The sequence below is a fragment of the Lichenostomus cassidix genome, chromosome 23 (genome assembly GCF_008360975.1).
Source record: "Lichenostomus cassidix isolate B80296 chromosome 23, HeHo_3.0, whole genome shotgun sequence".
Classification (NCBI taxonomy): Eukaryota; Metazoa; Chordata; class Aves; order Passeriformes; family Meliphagidae; genus Lichenostomus; species Lichenostomus cassidix.
The window spans coordinates 1941843-1952889 of NC_139503.1; positions in this window are offsets into that span (position 1 = coordinate 1941843).

An 11047-nucleotide genomic window follows, 5' to 3' on the forward strand; every position below is an offset into this window, starting at 1 on the left:
CCCTGCCCTGGGGTGTGAAATGTCCCTGCCTGGGGTGTGAAATGTCCCTGCCCTGGGGTGCAGAACATCCTTGTCCTGAGGTCCAGAGCATCCCTGGCTCTGGAACATCCTAGTTTGGGGATCCAGAGGGTCCTTGTCCTGGGGTGTGGAGCATCCCTGACCTTGGATTGTGGAGCATCCTTGTTTTGGGATCCAGAGGATCCTTGTTTTGGGGTCTGGAGCATTCTTGTCCTGGGGTGCAAAATATCCCTGCATTGGGATCCAGAGGATCCTTTTCTGGGATCCACAGCATTCTTTCCTGGATTCCAGAGCATCCTTTTCCAAGATCCACAGCATTCCCTGACCCTGGGATCCAGAACATTCTTTCTGGGATGCAGAGCATCCTTTTCCTGGATTCCAGAGCATCCCTGACCTTGGGTTCCAGAGCATCCTTTTCCGGGACCCAGAGCATTCTCTGACCCTGGATTTCAGAACATCCTTTTCTTGGGCTCCACAGCATCTCTGACCCTGGAATCCACAGCATCCTTTCCCGGCATGCAGAGCACCCATTTTGGGATGCAAACCCCCCTGCATTCCCTCCGTGCCGTGCCGTGCCGTGCCGTGCCGGGCCGATCCGCCCGCCCCAATCGCCTCCACCCCGGCAGGAGGATTTCCCGGAGCCGAGCCTTTCCCGGGACAGGAATTCCCGGGACAGGAATTCCCGGAGCAGGAACTCCATCCCGGCAGGAATTCTCGGAGCAGGAACTCCCGGAGCAGGAACTCCCAGGGCAGGAATTCCCGGGACAGGAATTCCCGGAGCAGGAACTCCATCCCGGCAGGAACTCCATCCCGGCAGGAATTCCCGGGACAGGAATTCCCGGAGCAGAATTCCCGGAGCAGCTCCCCGCGGCAGAGGGCAGCAGCAGGCTGGGCACGGCGGGTTCGCTCCAGGGAATTGGGCAGAGCTGAGTTTGGGGTTTGGGGGCTCCGGGTGAGACCCCCGAGGTGAGCTGGGGTTGGGGTTTCCTGATTTGGGGCGAATTCGGGGATTATTGGGATGTTATATATGGAAATAAGGGGGATAATTCAGATTATTGGGATATTATATATGTAAATAAGGGAATATATATATATATATATATTAATTATATATGTATAAATAAGGGAATCCACCTTTTAAAAATTTTTTTCATGGAATTGAAAGATCCCCATCAGCTCTAAATTTGGATGTTTTTAGGTCCAAAAAGCAGAATTTTGGCCAAAATTTATGCCTGGCAGGGACAAATTCGGCATCTCCAAGGGAATATCCCAATCAAATTCCAGATTTTTAATTATTTTTTATGGAATGGAAAGCTCCCCTCCTTTTCCTGGACAGACCAACCCACACCTGGACAGGTAACTCTGCCTTCCTCAGGAATTCCAAGAGAAATCCCTGCAATTACCAGCCAATTATCCCAAATTCCCACATTCCCGGAATCACCTGCTAATCGTCCCAATTCTCCACCTGCTTTTAACTAAAATCATCCCAAATTACTCCCACCTGGCCCAACCTTCCCTCCAGACCCCGAAATGGTGATTTTATTGCCCAAAACTCCATAAAAACCGAGCGGGAATTGCCTCATCTCCTCGGGAAACAATTCCGGATTTTATCGGTGGGAGTTAAACGGGGATGATCGGTCCGTGCAGTTAAATCTGCTTTTTTATTTTGGGTTTTTTGGGGTTTTTTTTCACCTATTGTTTAATTTTTATGGCTCTGGGCAGCCTCGGCAGCCTTTGCCGGGATGGGGAGAAGGAATTTGGGGGAAATTTGGGGCAGATGGATTTTTGAAGGAATTTTGGGTTAGAAGGATTTTGGTGGAATTCGGGGAAGGAGGATTTTAGGGGAATTTGGGGCTGGGATAAGGAAGTGGAAACCTTTCCCAGTTTTCCTCATCCCGGCAGGAGGACAAAGGTGGGGAGAAGGATTTTGGGGGAAATTTGGGGCAAAAGGGTTGTGGGGGAATTTAGAGCATAAAGGGTTTTGGGGGAATTTAGGGAAGAAGGATTTTGGGGGATTTTGGGGGGAATTTGGAGCTGTGATAAGGAACTGGAAAGCCTTCCCAGTTTTCCACATCCCGGCAGGAGAACAGGGGTGGGGAGAAGGATTTTGGGGGAAGTTTGGGGCAAAAGGATTGTGGGGGAATTTGGGGTAGAAGGATTTTGGGAGAATTTGAGCAGAAGGATTTTGGGGGAATTTTGGGGCTGGGAAAAGGAACTGGAAACCTTTCCCAGTTTTCCTCATCATGGCAGGAGAAATGGGATGGAGAGAAGGATTTGGGGCAAAAGGATTGTGGGGGAATGTAGGGCAAAAGGATTTGGGGGGAATTTGGGGCAAAAAGATTTTGGGACAATTCGGAGCTGTGATAAGGAACTGGAAAACCTTTCCCAGTTTTCCTTGTCATGGCAGGAGGACAGGGGTGGGGAGAAGGATTTTGGGGGATTTGGGGGAATTTCGGACTCAGATAAAGAGCTGGAAAGCCTTCCCAGTTTTCCTTGTCGTGGCAGGAGAAATGGGATGGGGAGAAGGATTTGGGGGAAATTTGGGGCAAAATCATTTTGGGGGAATTTAGGGAAGAGAAGGATTTCTGGGAGGAATTTGAGACAAAAATAATTTTGGGGGAATTTAGGGAAGAAGGATTTCTGGGAGGAACTCGGGGCTGTGACAAGGACCTGCAGACCTTTCCCCATCGCAAAACCTGCAGAAAAACTTTCCGGCCCGCCCTGTCCTCACCCCCTCTCTGCTCCCCGGCCGCTCTAATCCCAGCTAATTGGATTTCCCGGCAGCTCGGGATCCAATTAGCGCTCGCTAATTAACGGCCGCGCTTACCAGCGCGCCGCTCGCAGCAATTAGGATTAATTTTTTATTTTTTTTCCAGGATCCACAGGCAGCTCCTGACCGCGGGATGGGAAATGGGATTGGAATGCTGATGGTGGAGCTGGCAGGAGGAGGAGGGATGGAATTTCTCCCTGGAATTTCTCCCTGGAATTTCTCCCTGGAATTTCTCCCTGGAATTTCTTCCTGGAATTCCTGCCTGGAATTAGGAGGATGTGGAATTCCTGGAGGGCTGGGAATGTTCACCTGGAGAGGAGGAGAAGATCCAGGGAGAGTTTCCAGCACATTCCAGGGGTTAAAGGGACTCCGGGAGAGGGATTTTGGGATGAGGGATGGAGGGACAGGAGGCAGGGAATGGGTTCAGACTGGGAAGTCGGGAAGGAATTCCTGGCTGGGATGGAATTCCCAGAGGAGCTGTGGAATGCTGGATCCCTGGGAGTGTCCATGGCCGGGTTGGAGCAGCCTGGATTGGGAAATTGGGATTGGGAAACTGGAATTGGGAAAAGCGTCCCTGCCTATGGAATGGGATGAGCTCAGAATTCCTTCCCAATCCCATTCCGGGATTCCACCGTTCCGTGATGAAGGTCTGGAATTCCTAAAGATCCCCCAGGATATTCCCAAGCACGATCCTGAGGGATCACCAGCTGGGAATTCCTTTATTCCATGGAAATCTGGGAAAAAATGGGAAGTTCCAGGAATCCCTGCGGAAATTTATCCCATTTTCCCTCCCTTGGGGAAAAAACAAATCCAATCCACATCCAAAGGTTGAGGAATCTCCAGCAGGATTTCCTGCATCCCAGAGCATCCTGGGGACATCCAGGCTTCCCTGCCAGGCGTTTTTTGGGAATTTCCAGCCCTGAAAAACCAGCGGGATCACTTCTTACTGCAGTTTGCTGTTCATTATTAGGATGTTCCCAAATCATCCTCCTCTTCCCGGTTTGGGATGTCAATCCAGAGGTTTATCCAAACAGGGAATCTTCCTGGGTGATTTCAAACCAAACTCCATAAATCCTAAAAGAAAAAGGGTTTTTCTCTGGTTTTTCAGAGCAGGGATAACAACTCTGGAGCTGCACATCTTCATTTTTTCCCGGATTTTCCACGTTTCCTCTCCTCCCCGCTGGAATTTTTTCCGGAATTCCCAGCCTGGGGATCATTCCCGAGGCTCTGCTCCTGGGTTTGGTGTCCAGCAGGATCTGGGGGATTTGTGGGATTTCCCAAAGGGGAAATGCTGACGGGCAGGATGGACATTCCCTCCCTCCAGGGAATTCCCTCGGTTTTCCCTCCCCGGGAAAATCCCAATGGAACATCCCAGGGGCTTTTTACCTCCTGCCAGGGTGACAACAGGGGACATCCTGGGCAGCCCTGGCAGCCTCCCTGGAGTGGGAGAAGGATTTTGGGGAATTTGGGGCTGGGATAAAGATCTGGGGACCTTTCCCAGCTTTCCTCCTTCCGGCAGGAGAACAGGAATGGAGAGGGATTTTGGTGAGAATTTGGGAGCTGGAGATCCTTCCAAGGCTGGCAGGAGAAGGATTTTGGGGGGATTTGGAGAAGAAGAATTTTGGGGCGGATTTGGGACTGGGATAAGGATCTGGAGACTTTTCCCAGCTTTCCCCATCCCGGCAGGAGAAATGGGATGGGGAGAAGGATTTTGGGGAATTTGGGGCTGGGATAAGGAGATGGAGACCTTTCCCAGTTTTTCTCATCCCAGCAGGAGAACAGGGATGGGGAGAAGGATTTTGGGGAGAATTCTCCTGCCAGCCTGGGAAGGATCTCCATCTCCCAAAAAGGGATGAGAAGGATTTTGGGGGAATTTGGAGCTGGGATAAGGAGCTGGACACCCTGTCCCTGCCCATCCTGAGCCCTCTGCTCCCAGATTTGGGATTTTGGGATGTCACCGACTGCAGGGACAGGGCCACTCCTCATCCCCCCCTCTCAGCTCCTCCCAGAATTCGGGAATCTCCGAAGGGAATCCTCTCCTCTCATCATCTCCAGCCTCCCCATCTCTTCATTCCCAACCCTCTCCCTCCCTTCCTCGCAGGGCTTTGATCTCCGGAGAGCCCCTTCCTGCCGCCGAACCCTCTGGAATGTTCTCGGGAGGCTCATGAAAGATGGATGAGGTTCCTTTGATCGCCGCGGCGCTGCCAGGACCTTGCCCGGCTCTCGGCTTCAGGCGCGGCCGCTCCGCTTTCATCGCAGCCCGGAGCTGCTGCTGCTGCTGGATTTCCAGGGAAAAGAGGGAGATCCTGGGATTGGGGATTGGGATGGAGGGCGGGGAGGTGGGGAGGTGGGAATCCGGAGGGGTTTTGGGGAGAGGGGGAAGGATGGGAGGAGGAGGTGATGGAGATTTGGGGGAAAAGGGAGAGGGGAACAAGGTGAGGATGAAAATCGTGGGGAGAAAAAGGGAGAGAGAAAGGGAAGGTGAAGGTAAAAGTCCTGGGGAGAAAAGGGGAAAGGGAAGGTGAAGTGGAAAACGATCTTGGAGAGAAAAGAGAAGAGAGGGAAAGGGAAAGGGAAGGCAAAAATCCTGGGGAGGAAAGGGGAAGGTGAAGATGAAAACAACCCTGGAGAGAAAAGGGGAAAGGGAAAGGAAAAGGAAAAGGGAAGGTGAAGGTAAAAATCCTGGGGAGAAAAAGGGAAAGGGGAAGGGAAGGTGAAGGTAAAAGTACTGGGGAGAAAATGGGAAAGGGAAGGTGAAGAGGAAAACAACCCTGGAGAGAAAAGGGGAAAGGGAAGGTGAAGGTGAAAATCCTGGGGAAAAAAGGGGAAAGGGGAAGGTGAAGATAAAAACAACCCTGGGGAGAAAAAGAGGAAGGGAAGGTGAAGGTAAAAACGATTCTGGAAAGAAAAGGGGAGAGAGAAAGGGAAGGTGAAGGTAAAAATCTTGGGGGAAAAGTGGAAAGGGGAAGAGAAGGTGAAGATAAAAATCACGGGGAGAAAAAGAGGAAGGGAAGGGGAAGAGAAAACGATCCTGGGGAGAAAAGGGGAAAGAGAAAGGAAAAGTGAAGGTAAAAATCCCAGGGAGAAAAAGGGAAAGGGAAGGTGAAGAAAATCCTAGGGAGAAAAGGGGAAAGGGGAAGGTGAAGATGAAAACGATCCTGGGGAGAAAAAGAGGAAAGGAAGGTGAAGATGAAAACAACCCTGGGGAGAAAAGGGGAGAGAGGGAAAGGGAAGGTGAAGGTAAAAATCTTGGGAAAAAATGGGAAAGGGAAGGTGAAGATGAAAATCATGGGGAGAAAATGGGAAACTGAAGTTGAAGATGAAAACAATCCTGGGGAACAAAGGGGAGAGGGAAAGGAAAGGTGAAGGTAAAAATCCGGGGGAGAAAAATGGGAAAGGGAAGGTGAAGGTGAAAATGATTCTGGAGAGAAAAGGGGAAACTGAAGGTGAAGTTAAAAATCCTGGGGAGAGAAATGGAAAGGGAAGGTGAAGATAACAATCCTGGAGAGAAAAGGGGAAAAGGGAAGGGAAAATGAAACCAATCCTGGGGAGAAGGAGGAGCAGGGCTGGGAAGCAGAGGAGGAGGAGGAGGAGGAGGCCAAGGGCAGCTGCAGCTCTGGGCAGAGCCGGAGCGAGTCAGACCTTGGGAGAGACGAGTCTGGAGTGGAGAAATGGGAATAAGGAATCCCAGCCTGGGAGTGGGGTGTGGGAGGGCTGGTGTGCTGAGAGGGGTGGGAAATGGGGTGGAATTGGGAACTGGGATGGGAAATGGGAACTTGGACTGGGATAGGGACTGGGAACTGGGATGGGAACTGGCATGGGAATTGGGATGGGAACTGGGACAGGAACTGGGACCGGAAATGGGATGGGAACTGGGATGGAACTGGGGAGATGGTGCAGATAATGGGATGTGGGAATATGGGGACTCAGGGATGTGGGACACAGGGATTTGGGGATTCAGGGAGTGGGAATGGGGGATCGGAGTACAGGGATTTGGGGTTAGAGGGATGCAGGGATTTGGGGTTAGAGGGACACAGGGATTTGGGGTTAGAGGGACACAGGGATTTGGGGTTGGAGGGATACAGGGATTTGGGGTTACAGGGTTATGGGATGTGAGATGCAGGATGAGCTGGTCCGGGAGGATCCCCCAAGCGAAGTGTCCCCACTCTGCCCTGCCTTCCCCACGTGCTCAGGGTGACGCCAAGGTGACACCCAGGGCACCCAGCAGGGCCGCAGGGGACCTTGGGGACACCGAGGCCTCCCGCCCTGTCCCCTCCCAGCTCCATCCCAGCCGATCCAGCCCGGCCGCTCCCTGAGCAAATGTTTGCCCAGCGGTGAAAATGAGGCGAATCCTGTTAATTAGGGCTAATTAACGGCCGGGCGGGCAGCCGTGGCTGCTGCCAGCCCCGTGGGGACTGTCCCCAAACCCTGTCCCCAAACCGTGCTGCTCAGTGAGGGGCTTCTGTCCCCCGAGGGTGGCACTGTGCCACCGAGGATCGCAGGGTGGCACCGAAGATCACAGGGTGCCACCAAAAATCAGAGCCTGCCACCGAGGGTGGCACCGTGTCACCGAGGATCACAGGGTGGCACCGAGGTTGGCACGATGTCACCGAGGATCACGCCGTGTCACCAGGGATGTGACACAGCCCCTCTGTCCCATCGTGGATCCTCTGTCATACTACTGTCCCTTGTCCCACCACTGTCACTCCATCCCATCACTGTCACTCTGTGCCACCACAATCCCTTGTCCCCCCACTGTCCCCTGTCCCATTCCTGTCCCTTGTGCCATCACTGTTCCTTTTCCCATGAAAATTCCTGTGTCCCACCACTGTCCCTCTGTGCCACCACTGTCCCTTATCCCATCACTGTCCCTTTTCCCTCCACTGTCCCTTATCCCATAAAAATTCCTGTGTCCCACCATGGTCCCCTTGTCCCATCACTGTCCCTCTATCCTACCGCATTCCCCTGTCCCATCACTGTCCCCTTATCCCACCCCTGTCCCACCGCTGTCCCCTGTCCCACCACAATCCCCTGTCCCACCACTGTCCTCTGTCCCTTATCCCATTACTGTCCCTCTATCCTGCCACTGTCCCCTGTCCCACCACAATCCCTTGTCCCTCCCCTGTCCCACCCCTGTCCCACCACTGTCTCTGTCCCACCGCAGTCCCTTATCCCATCACTGTCCCTCTATCCTACAATCCTTCTGTCCCACCCTGTCCCCTGTCCCCTGTCCCCCTGTCCCCCGCAGTCGCTCCCCATCCCTCCCCAGCCGCGATTCCCACGCAGCACTATTAGGATTCCCCGCGCGGTGCAGTTCGGGCTCAGCCCCTGATCGCTCCGAGCGCCACTTCCCCGCTGCTCCGCCGCGAGCCTCCCGAGCGCTAATTACTCCTCTCTGCATGCTAATTGCTTCCCAACCCTCCGCCGCTTTGCCCGAGAGACATTTGTGTTTCACCAGTGCGATGGGTTTGAGGGGAGAGGGGAGGAGAGGAGAGGAGGAGAAGAGAGAAGCGAAGAAGACAAGAGAAAAGACAAAAAGAGAAAAGAGGAGAAAAGAGAAGGGAAGAGAGAAGAGGAGAAGAGAGAAGACAAAAAGGGAAAAGGAGAGGAGAAGAGGAGAGAAAGAGGAGAGAAAGAGGAGAGGAGAAAAAGAAGAGAAGAGAGAGGAGAAAAGAAAAGAGAAAAAGAAGAGAAAAGAGAGAAGAGAGAGAAAAGAGAAGAGAAAAAGAGGAGAAGAGAGAAGAGAAAAAGAAGAGAAAAGAGAGAAGAGAGAGAAAAGAGAAGAGAAAAAGAGGAGAAGAGAGAAGAGAAAAGAGAAGAGAAAAAGAGGAGAAGAGAGAAAAGAGAAGAGAAAAAGAGGAGAAGAGAGAAGAGAAAAGAGAAGAGAAAAAGAGGAGAAGAGAGAAAAGAGAAGAGAAAAAGAGGAGAAGAGAGAAGAGAAAAGAGAAGAGAAAAAGAGGAGAAGAGAGAAAAGAGAAGAGAAAAAGAGGAGAAGAGAGAAGAGAAAAGAGAAGAGAAAAAGAGGAGAAGAGAGAAAAGAGAAGAGAAAAAGAGGAGAAGAGAGAAGAGAAAAGAGAAGAGAAAAAGAGGAGAAGAGAGAAAAGAGAAGAGAAAAAGAGGAGAAGAGAGAAGAGAAAAGAGAAGAGAAAAAGAGGAGAAGAGAGAAAAGAGAAGAGAAAAAGAGGAGAAAAGAGAAGAGAAAAAGAAGAGAAAAGAGAGAAGAGAAAAGGAAAAGAGGAGAAAAGAGGAGAAAAGAGAAGCGAAGAAGACAAGGGAAAAGACAAAAAGAGAAAAGAGGAGAAAAGAAAAGAGAAGGGAAGAGAGAAGACAAAAAGAGAGAAGAGGAGAAGAGAGAAGACAAAAAGAGAAAAAGAGAGGAGAGGGAGAGGAGAGGAGGATTTGGGGTTGGGAGGTGCAGAATTCCCATGGGGTTATCCATGGGGGTGAGGGAGGGACAGGGGCTGTGAGGGGAATGGAAAATTGGGATTTGGGGCCAGAAAAGTGGGATTTGCAGGGGGAATGGGGGACAGGACAGGGTCTGTGTCCTGGAGGGATGAAGGGAATGGAAAATTAGGATTTGGCACCCGAAAAACTGGGATTTGGCACTGCGAAACTGGGATTTGGGGCCAGAAAAATGGGATTTGCAGCAGGAATGGGGGATGTGCCAGGTCCTTTTTATTGGAGAGATGAAGGGAATAGAAAACTGGGATTTGGGCCCTGGAAAAGTCAGATTTGGAGCTGGAAAAGTGGGATTTGGAGTGGGAATGGGGGACGGGACAGGGTCTGTATCTTAGAGAGATGAAGAGAATGGAAAAGTGGGATTTGGGGCCAGAAAAGTGGGATTTGGGGCCAGAAAACCGGGATTTGGGTCCAGAAAAGTGCGATTTGGGGCCAGAAAAGTGGGATTTGGGTGTGGAAATGTGGGATTTGGGGCCAGAAATCCGGGATTTGCAGTGGGAACGGGGCACAGCACCCCATTCCCTCACCCCATTCCTCACCCCGTGATTTCCCCTCCTCCTCCTCCTGCTGGAAAAGGTTCTTTTAATCAGCAGTAATTAGATACATCATTAATAGCAGCCCTTGATTAGGAGGAGGGGAAGTTCAGCCGAGGGGAAGACGGAAGGAGGAGGAGGTTGAAGAAAGGGGATTTTGGGGGATTTTGGGGGATTTGAGGTGTTTTTTTGGGTTTTGGGGACAAAGGGGACTCTCCATGCCAGAATGAGGAGAGGCAAAGGGGTTTTTTTGGGGTGTCTCTGGGGGATTGAGGTGCTTGGTGTCCCCTCTGTCCCCTGTGGGGTGACAGGAGCAGGAGGTCTGATCCTTTGGGATCCAGGGATTTCCATCCTTTGGGAATCCTTTTGATGAGGAAATTGGGGAAAAAGGGATTTTCCTGATGCTGGAGATGAGGAGAGGGCAAAAGGATTTTTTTGGGGTCTCCTGGGTGTTTTACGTGCTTAATTCTCACCCCCTCCTGTCCCCTATGAAGTCCCCATTATTTGGGATCCAGGGATTTCCATCCTTTGGGAATCCTTTTGACCAGAAGATTAGGGAAAAAGGGATTTTCCCCAAGTTGGATCTGCTGAGGAGAGGGCAAATGGGATGTTTTTTGAGTTTCCTGGGTGGTTGAGGTGCTTCATTCTCACCCCTCCTGTCCCCGATGAAGTCCCCATCATTTGGGATCCAGGGATTTCCATCTTTTGGGAATCCTTTTGATGAGGAGATTGGGGAAAAAGGGATTTTTCCAATGCTGGAGATGAGGAGAGAGCAAATGGGATTTTTTTTGGGGTCTCCTGGGTGTTTTATGTGCTTCATTCTCACCCCTCCTGTCCCCTGTGAAGTTCCCATCATTTGGGATCCAGGGATCTCCATCCTTTGGGAATCCTTTTGATGAGGAAATTGGGGAAAAAGGGATTTTCCTGATGCTGGGGATGAGGAGAGAGTAAATGGGATTTTTTTAGGGTGTCCTGGATGGTTGAGGTTTTTCATTCTCACCCCTCCTGTCCCCTGTGAAGTCCCCACCATTTGGGATCCAGGTTTCTCCATCCTTTGGGAATCCTTTTAATGAGGAAATTGGGGAAAAAGGGATTTTCCCAATGCCAGAGATGGAAAGGGCAAAGGATTATTTTTGGGGTGTCCTGGGTGATTGAGGTGCTTCAGTCTCACCCCTCCTGTCCCCTGTGAAGTCCCCATCCTTTAGGATCCAGGTTTCTCCATCCTTAGGGAGTCCTTTTGATCAGGAGATTAGGGGAAAAAGAGATT